Raw genomic sequence first — 12,899 nt, 5'->3', positions numbered from 1 at the left:
TGCTTCATTGATGCACTGGGTCAGAGAATGGTGTGAAAAGTTTTCTGATATGTTAGATAGAGTAGTGGTGTTATAAGCGGGGCTTATGGCTGGACTACAGAAGGGGCACGTCATTAAGATGAAACTGCCTATCCAGCCTGTTCTCATTTCCAGGTCATTGAATACCAGAAACAAGGTATCCTTTAGCATCTGTATAAGATGCATTGGGCTGACACAAAGCCTTTAGGATGTCAGGTGACGTAGTATTAAGAGCAAGAAAGCCGGCATAAGGAAGAGGTTGGGGTTACTGGATGGTCAAACAGACATAGGACTTTTACCCATGTGTCTCATGTGAAACCAAAAGTCAACAATGATTTATTTTAATTTAACATAACTTATCTAACTTACACATTAATTGACTCCTAACCAAGTAGTTTTGGTTAGGGGTCTGTTAATCTGAAAACTTTTCAGAACATTAACTAAGTTTGAGAGGGCTTTCTGACAGCCTTGTATGCCGAGGGGTGTGACAGATGCAACATTTTTTGAAAACCTAGGAATGAGAACAGGCTCGCCTATCAAGCCAGTGAGTCCAGCCATGGCAGTTTAGCCTCAGGAGACAATGTAAATGTGGAAGTATCGCCTCTTTGCTCTAGGAATTAAAGGCAGCTCAAAAGTAAGTCAGGAAGTTCAGGCTGATACTCACTGCAGGGCCTGATGATGGGTCAAGCATCATTTACCATGAATACTGGGCTCCACTAGGAATGTCAAGCCAGCTATTGGTATTGATAATTGCTAAATATGATTGAAATCACTGTTACTAAGTGTGCATAGTTTCGTTTAAACAGCTTGCTATCAGTCATTAAGTGGCATTAAGATCATCTTTGACAGAGGGATAAACTGTGCTTCTCCTGAGGGAACTGAAGACAGAGGCAGGCTTTCTCAGTCTAGGTCTAAAATAGATTCATTTGGAAAACAAGACAGTTGTCTTCAAATGAAAAACAACCAGTGTGGGTGTGAGGAGTGCAAAGCCATCCTGGTGAAAGCCATGCAGCCTGCCTGCTGACCAAACAAACAACACATTTAAAGTTCTAAATGGTTGAATGCTTCATAAAGTTTTACTGGCTCTGTAAATAGCTTTACATGAATGGGTATTGAAACATATGGCAGTGTGTGTAAAGGACATGGAGCTGAAAGAACAGTTTTGGTCATTCAACAATGTATGTTGGTGTGATATTCACTAAAAGGACAATGCATGCTTCAGGTCCTAAAATCAGTATCATAGCCATAACATTGACATTCAAAGGGTTTACTAACAGAAACTTAATCCGAAAATATCACGAAAGAACTCAGCTCATTTGATGAGGATATCATATATATATCAGACATTACATTATCCTGATAAGACTTAATCTATTCATTGTACGGGCAACAAAAGCACAACTAAATTAACTGCATCATATTCAACATGGCATAGAATACATGAATGAATTTGGTGTCATTGGTTACAGTTATTTTGAATAGGCCTACAGTACATCTATTATTTAAAACTCTTGACTCAACATGACTTTGGAAAACTATATTAAGTACTAGCTGCTGCTGATTATTGGCAATGTAGGTTGTATCAAAAGAGCCAACTTTGACCAGAATTTTATTTTGTCTTTTTTTGAGACTTTGACACATTTTAGTTGAAAAATATAAAAAGTTTTTTTTTAATTTAGTATGTAATCATTACATATTTCAGGAGAATGTAAGAATCGCTTTAGGGCTACAACAAAATTGAAAATGCTAAAACATAATCATCTCCTCAGCTCTTCTAACCTGACTGTGCAGATGTATTCATTGAAAACTGTTGAAAAGGGCAGACCCTTAAAAAATATTCTTGCCATTCTTGATTGGATGAACCACCTGTCTATCACCATGTAGCACAGGTGAACTTCAATCAATCAGCTCAATGAACCATATAACGTAGTCAAACTCTTACTGAGGACAGATTGGAGAAGAGCAAAAACGTCTTTTCCAGACTTTTGGTCTTCTTCAAGTAATGAACCCTCCAGTTCTGATAAAGTGTGATGCTAGCAGAATCTATGCTTTATTATTATTAAAAACCCTGCTTTATTCTTCTTGTAATTCTTTCAGAGATTCTAGTGCCAAGAGGCGCACAGAGGATATACTGTATGCTAATGGATGGACAGAACGATGTCATTCAGACAAAGTCTGGTCTATTCCTTCCTGCCTTTTTTGTTCAAACACATTTAGTGCCAAGGTGGCAAAACATTTTCTTGTTTACTAAGCACCCCTCAAAGCACCTTTTAAAAGAATGGGGGAGGGGTTAACAGGGTCTTATTTTTGTAGTTTTACTACTCTTTCCTTTAACAATTTATCAACAACTACATTTCTAGAAACCAGGCTAATATTGCTACAGCAATGGCAACAACTCATTTACATCAAGTAAGAGTAATTTCTCTGAAATGTGTTTACAGACTGACACTGTTCTCAGAAAAAAACATCAGTTGCTGTATGTTAAATTGCCTATAAAGACGCCTTTAGGCCTGGTGGCTGGGCAGCAGTGCAAAAATCCAGCAGATGAGACTTTATTAAACTAGATGTTACTAGAGTATTTGGTGAGTGATGAATAAACAGAGAGCTCTGATGATGGAAAGGCTGTCAAGAGTCAGGTTAGTAAAATATTTCAGCTTCTAAATGGGAGCAACGGAAACAAATTGGGAATCACTGGCTTTTAGTGGCCATGTGAAAAGACCTTTTTCTCAGCAGCCATTTTGACATGAAATAGTCACAGGTGTTACCAGTGATACTAACCCCTGAGGTTCCCTGACTCTGTTTAACCTGAATGGAACAGAACTTTAAGTAGTATTATTGGTAGGACTTGTGTTTACCCGACTATTTCATGTCAAAATGGCTGCTGTAAAAAGGTCTAATATGACTCTTGTCTCTCTCAGAAACGATGGAAGTAGCATGATGTTATTAACCCTCTGACATAAATGGGTTCTGGATATCTGGTGACAGGTAGGTAGGACAATGTTATAACATAAAAATAGTTCAATTAATTGCATTTTAAAATGTATAGCTGTTATGTCGTCACTCACTCCTGTTATTACAGCAGCATGTTCATCCCATTCATTCCAGTTCATTCTCTACAAATAAGGAGTAACAGGCCAGTGACATCTCCTTACGAGCATGTAAGAAATTTGAGATGAAGATAGATAAAGAGGAAGACGTATTGTCATTGCTAAATCTACAGTACAAACAGATATCTAAAACATCCATGTTGGCATCACAGGATTCACAGACTGAACAGAGAAGACTTTTACTGCCAGGGCTCCAATTGAACATGGGGATATAAGATGAAACTTATTGATTCCTGAAGGGGAAATTGGTTTTCTCCCAACAGAAACCAACAGGATACAGCAACAAAAAAATAATCAGTTACAGTGGTCATTTTATAACATACAGAAAGGAAATCCAACAACAGTGGTGTTTTTTTGGTCTCTGAGTGGTATAGTTGTTTTTTGGCTCAAATTACAACTTGTACGAGGCTGTCTTCTTTTTGGTGAAAAATGGGGTGATCTTGTATGTTTTCTTTCATTGCCTGTCCAAATATTTCTAGCTGGCAGCATCTTGCACAAGCGCTAGACTACCCTAAAAATGAAAGCCAACAAATGGTGCTTTTCTGTTAAAATATAAACTTTTCAAAGTTCCTACCCTGAAATACCTTTTTCATTTCATTATTTAGTCTGACATGTTTCATGTGTTCATGTTTGCCAGACAGAAAACGGTTAACATGAACTCAGTCTGTGGTAGGTACCAGTTGCTAGAAGAAAGTGTTTGATTAAAGAAAAGCAGATGTAACAGTTGTTATTTCAGTAACTTTGCTGCAAAGTTTCTGGATCTGGCACAGAAAGATGGCTTCCCCATTTCTAATTTAACCCACAGCTCTGACTGGTTGGTACATGTAGCCAATTGTGAACTACATGTCCAATGAAAAATTGCTGTATTTAGTAGTTTTCTCAAAAATACCACTTGTAACTCATGAACTAACAATAGCTAGTTGTTACCGGAACAACACTTACATACTGTTATTCATAGAAGCTCAATTTCAAGTAGCAGTAAACACAACGTTTTTAGAAATGTGTGTAAGTTAAAAGCTACACATTTCAACTATTACTGTACCTTACTCTGACAGTACAACTACCCTGAAGACAACAGTCTGGTTAGCAGAAATGAATGCTAGCTAGTCATGTTGTCATGTAAATAGCCACCTTGCTTTATGGAAAAAACAAAAATGTAATACAACCAACCCCGGAAGTCTCTGGTGCGCTTGCTCTATGCACCACATGGTGCAGAAGTATGTGTGGAAGATCCAGGTCATTTTGTACCCAAACACAGAGTTGAACTTTTTCTGGCTTCAAAAAAACTGGGCAACTGTTATTGGAATGAATGGAGCCCTGCCTTCAACACTGTATTTATGGTGCTATCCATTTGTCTCGTGAACTCGGAACCCGAGTTGGAAAGTGTAAATCTTGCAGCTATCTAGTGACATTTCACCGAGACACTCCCCCTTTTGGTCGTAATTTCAGCCGTCCAGCTCGGGGTACCTCACAGTACACCGAGCTAAACGAGGAAGAACGCACGACCCGCAAAACAAAGATGGCAGCGCCCATATTGAGATGTATTTTCTTTGTATTTGTACTACGTTGGTCATTTTAATGTCAATTTTAAATGCTCTAACACACTTGTTTACAGTGCTGCTTTAGTCCGATCACCAGTTTATGCATTGCACGGTGTTGTTGTGCGTGCAATACAATGTAAAGTTTTGTTTTCGAGCTGGTTTGCTAAATAGGCTAATGTAGCTAACAATAACAGTAGCCTGCCACTGCCCCTGGTGGCTCGAGACAAATGCCACAGCACTTGTTGAAACTGAAATAGGCGAAAATGGCAAAATATTATTGAAGTGTAAGACTTGCAATAACGGAATTACTTGAAATGTTAGTGTTTCTGTAGAAAAACATGTCATTATTTCACATTGAGCTTGTTTAGATGAGCCACAAACAATGACAACACAGCTGCTGTACTTCTTTCCGACTCGTAATGCCCAAAGACAAATGGAACGCTATAAGTGGTACAAGCCAGGCAATGACATCACGTTCTCGCGGCAGAACAACTCGGGTTCCGAGTTCACGAGACAAATGGATAGCACCATATGTTCTCCTTAATTCATTCATGCCCCTAATGTAGCTCAACAGCTCTATGCTCCCCCCCTCTTGTAACTACTGCTACTCTTACTACTGCTGGATGACTTAATGAACATAAAACATTAGAAATGCTCAAATATTAGAATGTAAAAAATACTAAATATGAGGCCATTAAATACTACTCTACTACCATCCGTCAGATGTGCACACTGTCCGCAAAAGTTGTTGTGTATGTACTCACGCAAGCCACAATGTTACATTTCGATAGGTACATGCCTGGTCCATGCGATGGCCATACTTATGTTATGCTGGTGCAAGAAGCATGTGGTGGGCCTTAACTAACTTACAGTAGCTTGCATTGGCTTGTGCAGTGATGGTAAGCCGTTGGATATACATGGTATTTTACAATGGAAGTAATAACACCTATTATACGTTCATTGAATGTTGACGGAATGTTGACTGTTTAGACCCGTGGTGTCTGCAGATAAAAAATTCTAAGGTAACGAAAACACCACAATTCTTATTTTCAGGTGATTATACACTGATGGAAACATACCTATGAATACTATATTAGATTTATGCCAAAAGATCCTCCTAATTGTTACACACTGGAGCTTTAAGAGCTTGTTGTAAGTATATATATATATATATATATATATTATAGACAGCTTTATTGTTTGATCGTATACTTATGTTGTCCCTGGTTTTTAGCTGCCATGAAATTTCATTGGATAGTGTGAAAGCAGAAAGTGTGTTCATGCTAATTGCATGAAGCGCAGCAACTGTGTACTATATACAGACCTTGGCTCATTTATACTCAGTTCATTAGAAGGTTTTGTACAAAAGGGTATCATTTATACTTGATGATGTATGTTATTTGGGAAGGCACTGTTCATTTCCTGTTGTAAGAACATTAGAATTTTGGAATGTGATTGGCTGGTCCAGACTTTGCATCCCCTTATTTCTGCACCTGTAGATTTGTGAAAAAATGATGGACATTAGTTTCTGTGTCAATGGTTCACTGTCCAGTCCTAAGGGCCTGACAGAGGGTGTTTCTGATGCCAGGAACTCACACGCCTAATTCAGCTGATGCAGAGAAGGTAATTTTGACTTAAATTATTAATTGAATAAATTTTAGGACTTTATAAAACAGCCTTCCAGTTTAAAAAAAACAAAACAGCTGATCCCCGCTGACACAGTGGAAAAATAACAGAGTTGCTACCTGCAGTTAAATTTGAGATTGCATTTATTTAAAGGTGTAGCTGTGGTATTTCTTCCTGGTAATAGCTCTCAAAATATCTGTAACAGGCTTCATAATGAAATGTGATGTAGCCAATTATGGCATTAAGATAATATAAACACCTGCATGGTTGCACTATCAGGGATGTTCCGATCAAGCTTTTTAATTTCTCTGTGGGCTCCTCACTGCAAGCTACCATTTTATTTCTTGGGATTAAGTAATGACTAATCAGAACGTTCAACATATCTGAATTTGAGTTTTAACGTTTGGTTTTTAAATACATCTCTAGGATGCGCTGGGATGCATCATCAGTGATGTTCCGGTGGTCATCGGGGGTTTCGGGTCTTTCAACATCAGACCCCCTCACTCAGGTGACCCATCCGGGGTTGATCAAGTCCCGGATTGCATCCCAGCAGTACCAATCCATGGGCTCGCCCTCTTTATCCAAAGCCATCGTGTGGCTTTCTCTGCGGCTTCCGTTATGGAACGTATGGCTCCCCTCTTTAACAGCTCCGGTCACTCCTAGCCCTGACAGAGCTTTGCAGGTTGAACGCCCAGCAAACCCCTGGCAGCCCACCTCGATAGGTTCGCAGTGAGCCCGCCAGCCCCGGCTTCTGCACTCCTCCACCAGATCTTGGTATTTCGCCTGCTTCCTCTCGTGTGCCTCCTCCTCTTCCCATGGCACAGTCAGCTCCCACATGATCACCTGCTTGGTAGCATCTGAGTAGATGATCAAGTCAGAGCGCAGTCTTGTCTGGGCGATGTGTTCGGGGACCTTTAGTTGTTTTCCCAGGTCCACTCTTAGCTGCCAATCTGGGGCTGTGGACAGCCGGCCTGACTTGGTCTGTGGTCGCGAGCGGGGCTTCTCTCCAGCTGTGGTGACTGCTTCTGCAACTGCCTTGAGCACCTGGGCGCAGCGCGAGCGATAGTGGCCATCGGCCAAAGCTTTGGGACAGCTGCTGAGGAGGTGCTGAAGCGATCCTCTCCCAGCACACAGGGGGCAGGAAGGTGTCTCAATCTTGCCCCAGGTGTGAAGGTTTGCTGGGCTTGGCAAGGTGTCGTAGACGGTTTTGACCAGGAATCTGATGCGGTAGCTGTCAGCCCGTCAGAGATCTGGCCATGAGATCTTCCGCTGCAGCGTCTTCTCCCACCTTGTCCAGGCTCCCTGCTGACTCAGTCCCACCATCTTGCTGGCCCTCACCTCCTCTACACCTGCGCGCACTTCCACCTGGAGGAGATGTTGTTGCTCCTTCCCTTTAGCTGACCTGATCGCCCTCTTGCCACTGTCCCAACAAGGGCCTTCTGTCATAGCCGAGCCTCCGTTGCCTGTAGCTCTCTGGCAGCACTCTACTTCCTGCCTGTGCGGACTTTGATGCCAGCTGTTGCCACCTTGGGGTCCCTGGAGTCCCTGTACTGCATGACCTCTCTTGTCCGTGTCACCACAAACTCTTCTGAGAGGCCGCTGTAGGGGAGCTGTAGGGCGTTAGTGGACTCGTACAGGGCAGCACTGCTTAGGCTCCTCGGCAAGCCGAGCCACCTTCGCAAGTAACTGTTGATCTTCTTCTCCAGAGTTTCCACAGTTGACATTGTGACATCATACAGTAGCAGCAGCCACAGAATCCTAGGAAGAATGGCATGCTGGTAGATCCAAGCCTTGAAACGACCAGGCAACCCAGACTTGTCAACCTTGGTGAGCCAGGCTCCGAGGTTACCACAGGTTTTGTGGATGGCAGCTGTGTCCTTCAAGCTGCAGTCAAAGAGCTTCCCCAAGCTCTTGACCGGCTCTTCCAACAGTGTTGGAATGGTGGACTCTGAGATCTTGAAGCGGAACTTGTACACAGCTTTTCCCTTCTTCAGGAGCTTTTTAATTTCTCTGTGGGCTCCTCACTGCAAGCTACCGTTTTATTCCTTGGGATTTAGTAATGACTAGTCAGAATGTTAAGATAACTGAATTTGAGTTTTAACTAGTAATAATCAAATATAGCCCGCATATATAAATATATGCCAAATCAGCATTGCAACTAGTCCAAATATAATTGGAAAGTATTTATTTTCTTTTATTTAACCTATATTTAACCAGGAAGTCCCTTGAAATTGAAATCTCTTTTCCAAGAGAGACCTGGACAAGACAGCACAAAGTTACAATTTAAATAGCAAAAAAATCCCACAATCGACAGGTAAACAAACATCACACACACAAGGAAAGGACTAAACCTGGCTTAAATAAGGCATAAAGCATTTCTCAGTTACATGGAGTTCAGACTAAATAATTTAGATGTAATAAGTTATGCAAATTAGGGAGCAAAGTAAGAGAAAGCTTTTTGTCCCTAGCTCAGTGAAAACCCTTGGAACCTGTTAAGAGCACCACTTGGTGGAACAAAGCTGTAGACTGTTGGAGGTCTGTGTCAGGAGATTACATTAGTAACGACCAGTCTATCAAATCATTAGTACTAGAGGCAGCATGCATGTACACAACATCACAACAATCCAAAACACTTAAAAACGCCTACTCTTTTTCCGATAACATGATAAAATAAGCTTTATTTCAAAAATAAAGAAATCTTGCCATCCAACCAAATACTTATCTTAATATCTTCACATGTTGATTAGTCATAAAAGAATGTCATGACCACTTAGATTTCTGGATTTTGCTTGGCCTGAGGATGTGGATTAACTTTCAAGGGCCAGTGTGTAGGATTTAGTGGCATTTAGCGGTGTAGTTGTAAGTAGCAAGTCCCTCGCTTCACCCTCCCCTTTAAATATGAAACATGCAGAAAGTACGCACACCCCTATCTAGAGCCAGTGTTTGGTTTGTCCATTCTGGGTCACTGTAGAAACATGGTGGTTCAACATGGCGTACTCTGTATAACTCTTGAGATAAATACAGCTCATTCTAAGGCAACAAAGCCATAACGATGGAAAACTAATGAAAACACAACTATGAATATTATATTCCATTTCTGCCAATAGATAATCCTAAATGTTACACACTGGACCTTTTAATTAGCTAAATAAAATGTCAAAGATTGCCCAAAAAACAACATTGGAATTTTAGGTTTTGTCGAGCCAACTTTCGCAAAGAAAGCCTGGCCATGCTGGACTTGATTTGTATTCTATCTCTCAGGTAAGGCTGAGCGATTTTATCGATCCTGCGATATATATCAATATTTTGTTTCCCCAGAAAGTATCGATTTTTTCAGCCGCGAGTATCGATACATTAAGTCCCATTCAAATCCCCTGTGTTCCGCCTGGCACTCTGCTCGCTGCCCATTTACCCCGTTCGCTTTGCAGGAAGAGTGATTAGGTCAGCCACCCACTAGTGTCGCTGTAGAGCATTTCTAGCAAGTTACCAAGTTAAAAAAAGGGCAGAAACCAGCATAAAAACCAGACGTACAGACACACAACGTTGTAACAAATAGTGAGGAAAAAGAGTCTGAAGAAGCAGCAAACGAAAATCAACATGAAGAGGCCGGAGAGGGGACAAGCAGGCAAACGTCAAGTGTTCCCAGTAAGAAACAAAAGGTACGAGGCAGACAAGATGAGCACAGGAAATTTCAAGAGAAGTGGACAGACAAATTCTTATTTGTTCTTAATTGAAAATCTATTGGCTGTGTTGTTTCTTTTTTTGTGGGATGTCCAGTTTATATGTAGAAATGCACATTTGCAAAGGTGACTTGGTATGTTGTCGTAAAAGTGGCTCTCCCCTTGATTTTGCTCTGCCAATCTGGCTCTTGTGAAAAAAATAGTGAGGATCACTGCTTTACACAGACGCCGACGTCTTCCTCTTCCTGTTTATGCAGTCAGAGCGAGGAAATTCAAGAGAATGGCGGCAAATATAAATCCAGCACCTTCATGCTTAAAAGCAGATGTGTGGGAGCACTTTGGGTTTAAAAAGAATTAGGAAAGCTGTCAAGCTAAAAAAGCTGTCAAAGAATCTGTTCAGAACAGGCCACTTGCTGCACTTTTTAACTCTCCATTGTTCATTGTAATACTGCACTTTAAATAAAATTTTAAATAAATTTAACTAATTTTCTCACCACATCTTTGATTCATTTTGTCCAGCATTTGCAAGCTGTAGACTCTCTGTCCAGTCAGAGCCATATATTGAATATATATTTCAGTTTTTAGTTCAATTAATTCAATCCAAGTCAATGGAACACTCACAACAAGTCACCAAAATTACTCTGTCCTTTTAAAATCTTTCAAGAAATTGTATCGAATCATATCGAATCATATCGTTGGCTGAATATCGTGATATATATCGTATCGTGAGCTGAATATCGTGTATCGTATCGTATCGTGAGATTAGTGTATCGCTACAGCCCTACTCTCAGGTCTCCTTTCACATTGTTTTGATATTTACCAACAATCCAAGAGTAGACATGTAGTCATGTGGATTGACAGGAAGTTCATTCATTTGACAGTTTGAGTGATGTCATTCTGTATCATCACCACTGCATAGATCCATGTAGGAAAGTCAAATTCCAGTCCCTGACAGAAGTGTTTTTAATGTATTTATTTCTTCCCCATACTCACATGCTGACATGCATATGTGTTACCAGATGATCTTATTGTATAATTTATACAAATTGCTCCCTTGACAGTGAGATGAGAACATAGAGACAACTATCACACAGTGTTGTTTGTGGTTGTTTGATCTCCAGCGGAGCTCAATTGATAGCTTTTGTACCAGCCTAAATAAATCAAATTAAACAGGCCCCAGAGATTGAACTGCACCAAACAGTTTATAGACTTTGTGTTTTGATATAGTTGCTTTTAATTTTACAATTGGCAGTTGACTTGACTAGACTAATGTGGTTGTTTGACACCTGTTTGGTGAATAAGGGCATAATATTACTTTCCTTATGCGGGTCTGAGCAGTGCAAACTTGAATTCCCCCAAGAGCTGCTGCACCAACTTCCGGGCACACTAGTAAGAAAAGGACAATGTTCTCATTGTAATTCCTTGATAGCTGCTACTTCCTGACGGCAAAGCAGAATTCAGCTGCAGACACTAACTGAACAGACATCGATGTGTCCATCCAGCAAGTGCTTGCATGAGAACGTCTTCACAAATCAACATGAAGACCGAACTTTAGACAACTGTGATATGAGAGGACTTAGCAGAACATGCGTTTGCGCTGGCACACAGCCGGACCAATCAAGACATTTCCATCCCACTCCTTCTGACGCCATGACAGCCATCGCCACCTGTCAGTCTTGATTGCATGGGCGTCTGAGGCGAGGGCCTCAGCTGTTGCACTTACTTCTCATCTGATCCTGTCTATTAAAGCATCCTGTGCTCACCTGATGCCCCACTGAAAGATGCTGAAGGACTGATCACAATTACTCTTCAGTCTGCCAAGGCCTGTCAGAGGCAACAGCCAGAAGTCTTCACCCAGTCATCATTACTCACATCCAGCACACACAAACAGTACCCTACACATATATGTAAAGATGAGCACACACACATACACACACTTGCCAGGCGTGTGTTGATGCAGTCACAGATGATTAGATGCAGTAATGCTTGTTGCTATGGAGACTCAAAAGTAAGAGACCCCAGGTGGGAATGTGATTTTACCCAGTCAATTTTAAGTATTGTAATATTTTTCTTGTGCAGCTACTATAGTTTAATAAAAACAGGTTTATTTATAAAATATAAAAACACTATGACTGCATCCACTGAGAAGCAGGACAAGAGGTGTTCAAGGTTGTTTTATAACATTATTTCTCTTTTATGTGAACCTAGTGGGGAGAACTAAACAAAAATAATATGCATTTAATTTGTGTCATTTTGAGGGGGATTGTATTAGAAATTTAGCCCAGAGTGATCGCAGTAATTGGGAGAAACCAGGCCATCTCAGCTGTAGAAGCTTTCTTGAAGTGTAGAAATGAAGGAGAGGCCCTACAAGACCAGCTGTTAGTCACTCCACAAAGAAAAGCAGCAGCCAGATACTTTATCTGTTCTGTATCCTGAAGCTCTGCTTTGGTCTTTAAGATCTATTTTAGATATCAGTTCTGTCTTTTGATTAGCATACCAGGAAGACACATCCAAATAATTATTTTTTACACAAATCCCATGTATCCACGTCAGTTCAAAGTAATACAGTGCCATTAATATTAATCTGTAGAATGTATTCAAAACACTTATTACAATAACCATCCACCCAGTCCAGTATAACTAGGAACTACATTAACATTGGACAATTCTGCACCTTACAGTTTGCTAATGGTTAGTGCCAATGCAGGGAGTCCTTTCAAGTACAGGCACATTGATTTTCCAACTGAAGACTATGTACTAAGCTCCTTCAAATTAACTACAGCCGTTTCTGAGATTGATGGTGTTGTGTTTGTACAAAAGGCACTTTTCAAAACACCACAATACCAGTACTAACATTAATGATACTTTGGAGACAAGTACTACTGATTCAGAACTTTCTTGTTGCTTTTCCACATATGGTTCTGAAG

At 40.6% G+C, this 12,899-nt stretch overlaps 1 pseudogene; it reads right to left on the bottom strand.

Annotated features, from left to right (window-relative positions):
• Positions 1-6,749: 6,749 nt before the first annotated feature.
• LOC127368354 (uncharacterized) lies at positions 6,750-11,633 on the bottom strand (annotated as a pseudogene).
• Between the last annotated feature and the right edge of the window lie 1,266 nt (positions 11,634-12,899).

This window comes from Dicentrarchus labrax, unplaced genomic scaffold (assembly GCF_905237075.1).
Source record: "Dicentrarchus labrax unplaced genomic scaffold, dlabrax2021, whole genome shotgun sequence".
NCBI classification, from domain to species: Eukaryota; Metazoa; Chordata; class Actinopteri; family Moronidae; genus Dicentrarchus; species Dicentrarchus labrax.
Note: the sequence above shows the minus strand (reverse complement) of the source record. Positions and strands in the feature narration are given on the sequence as shown.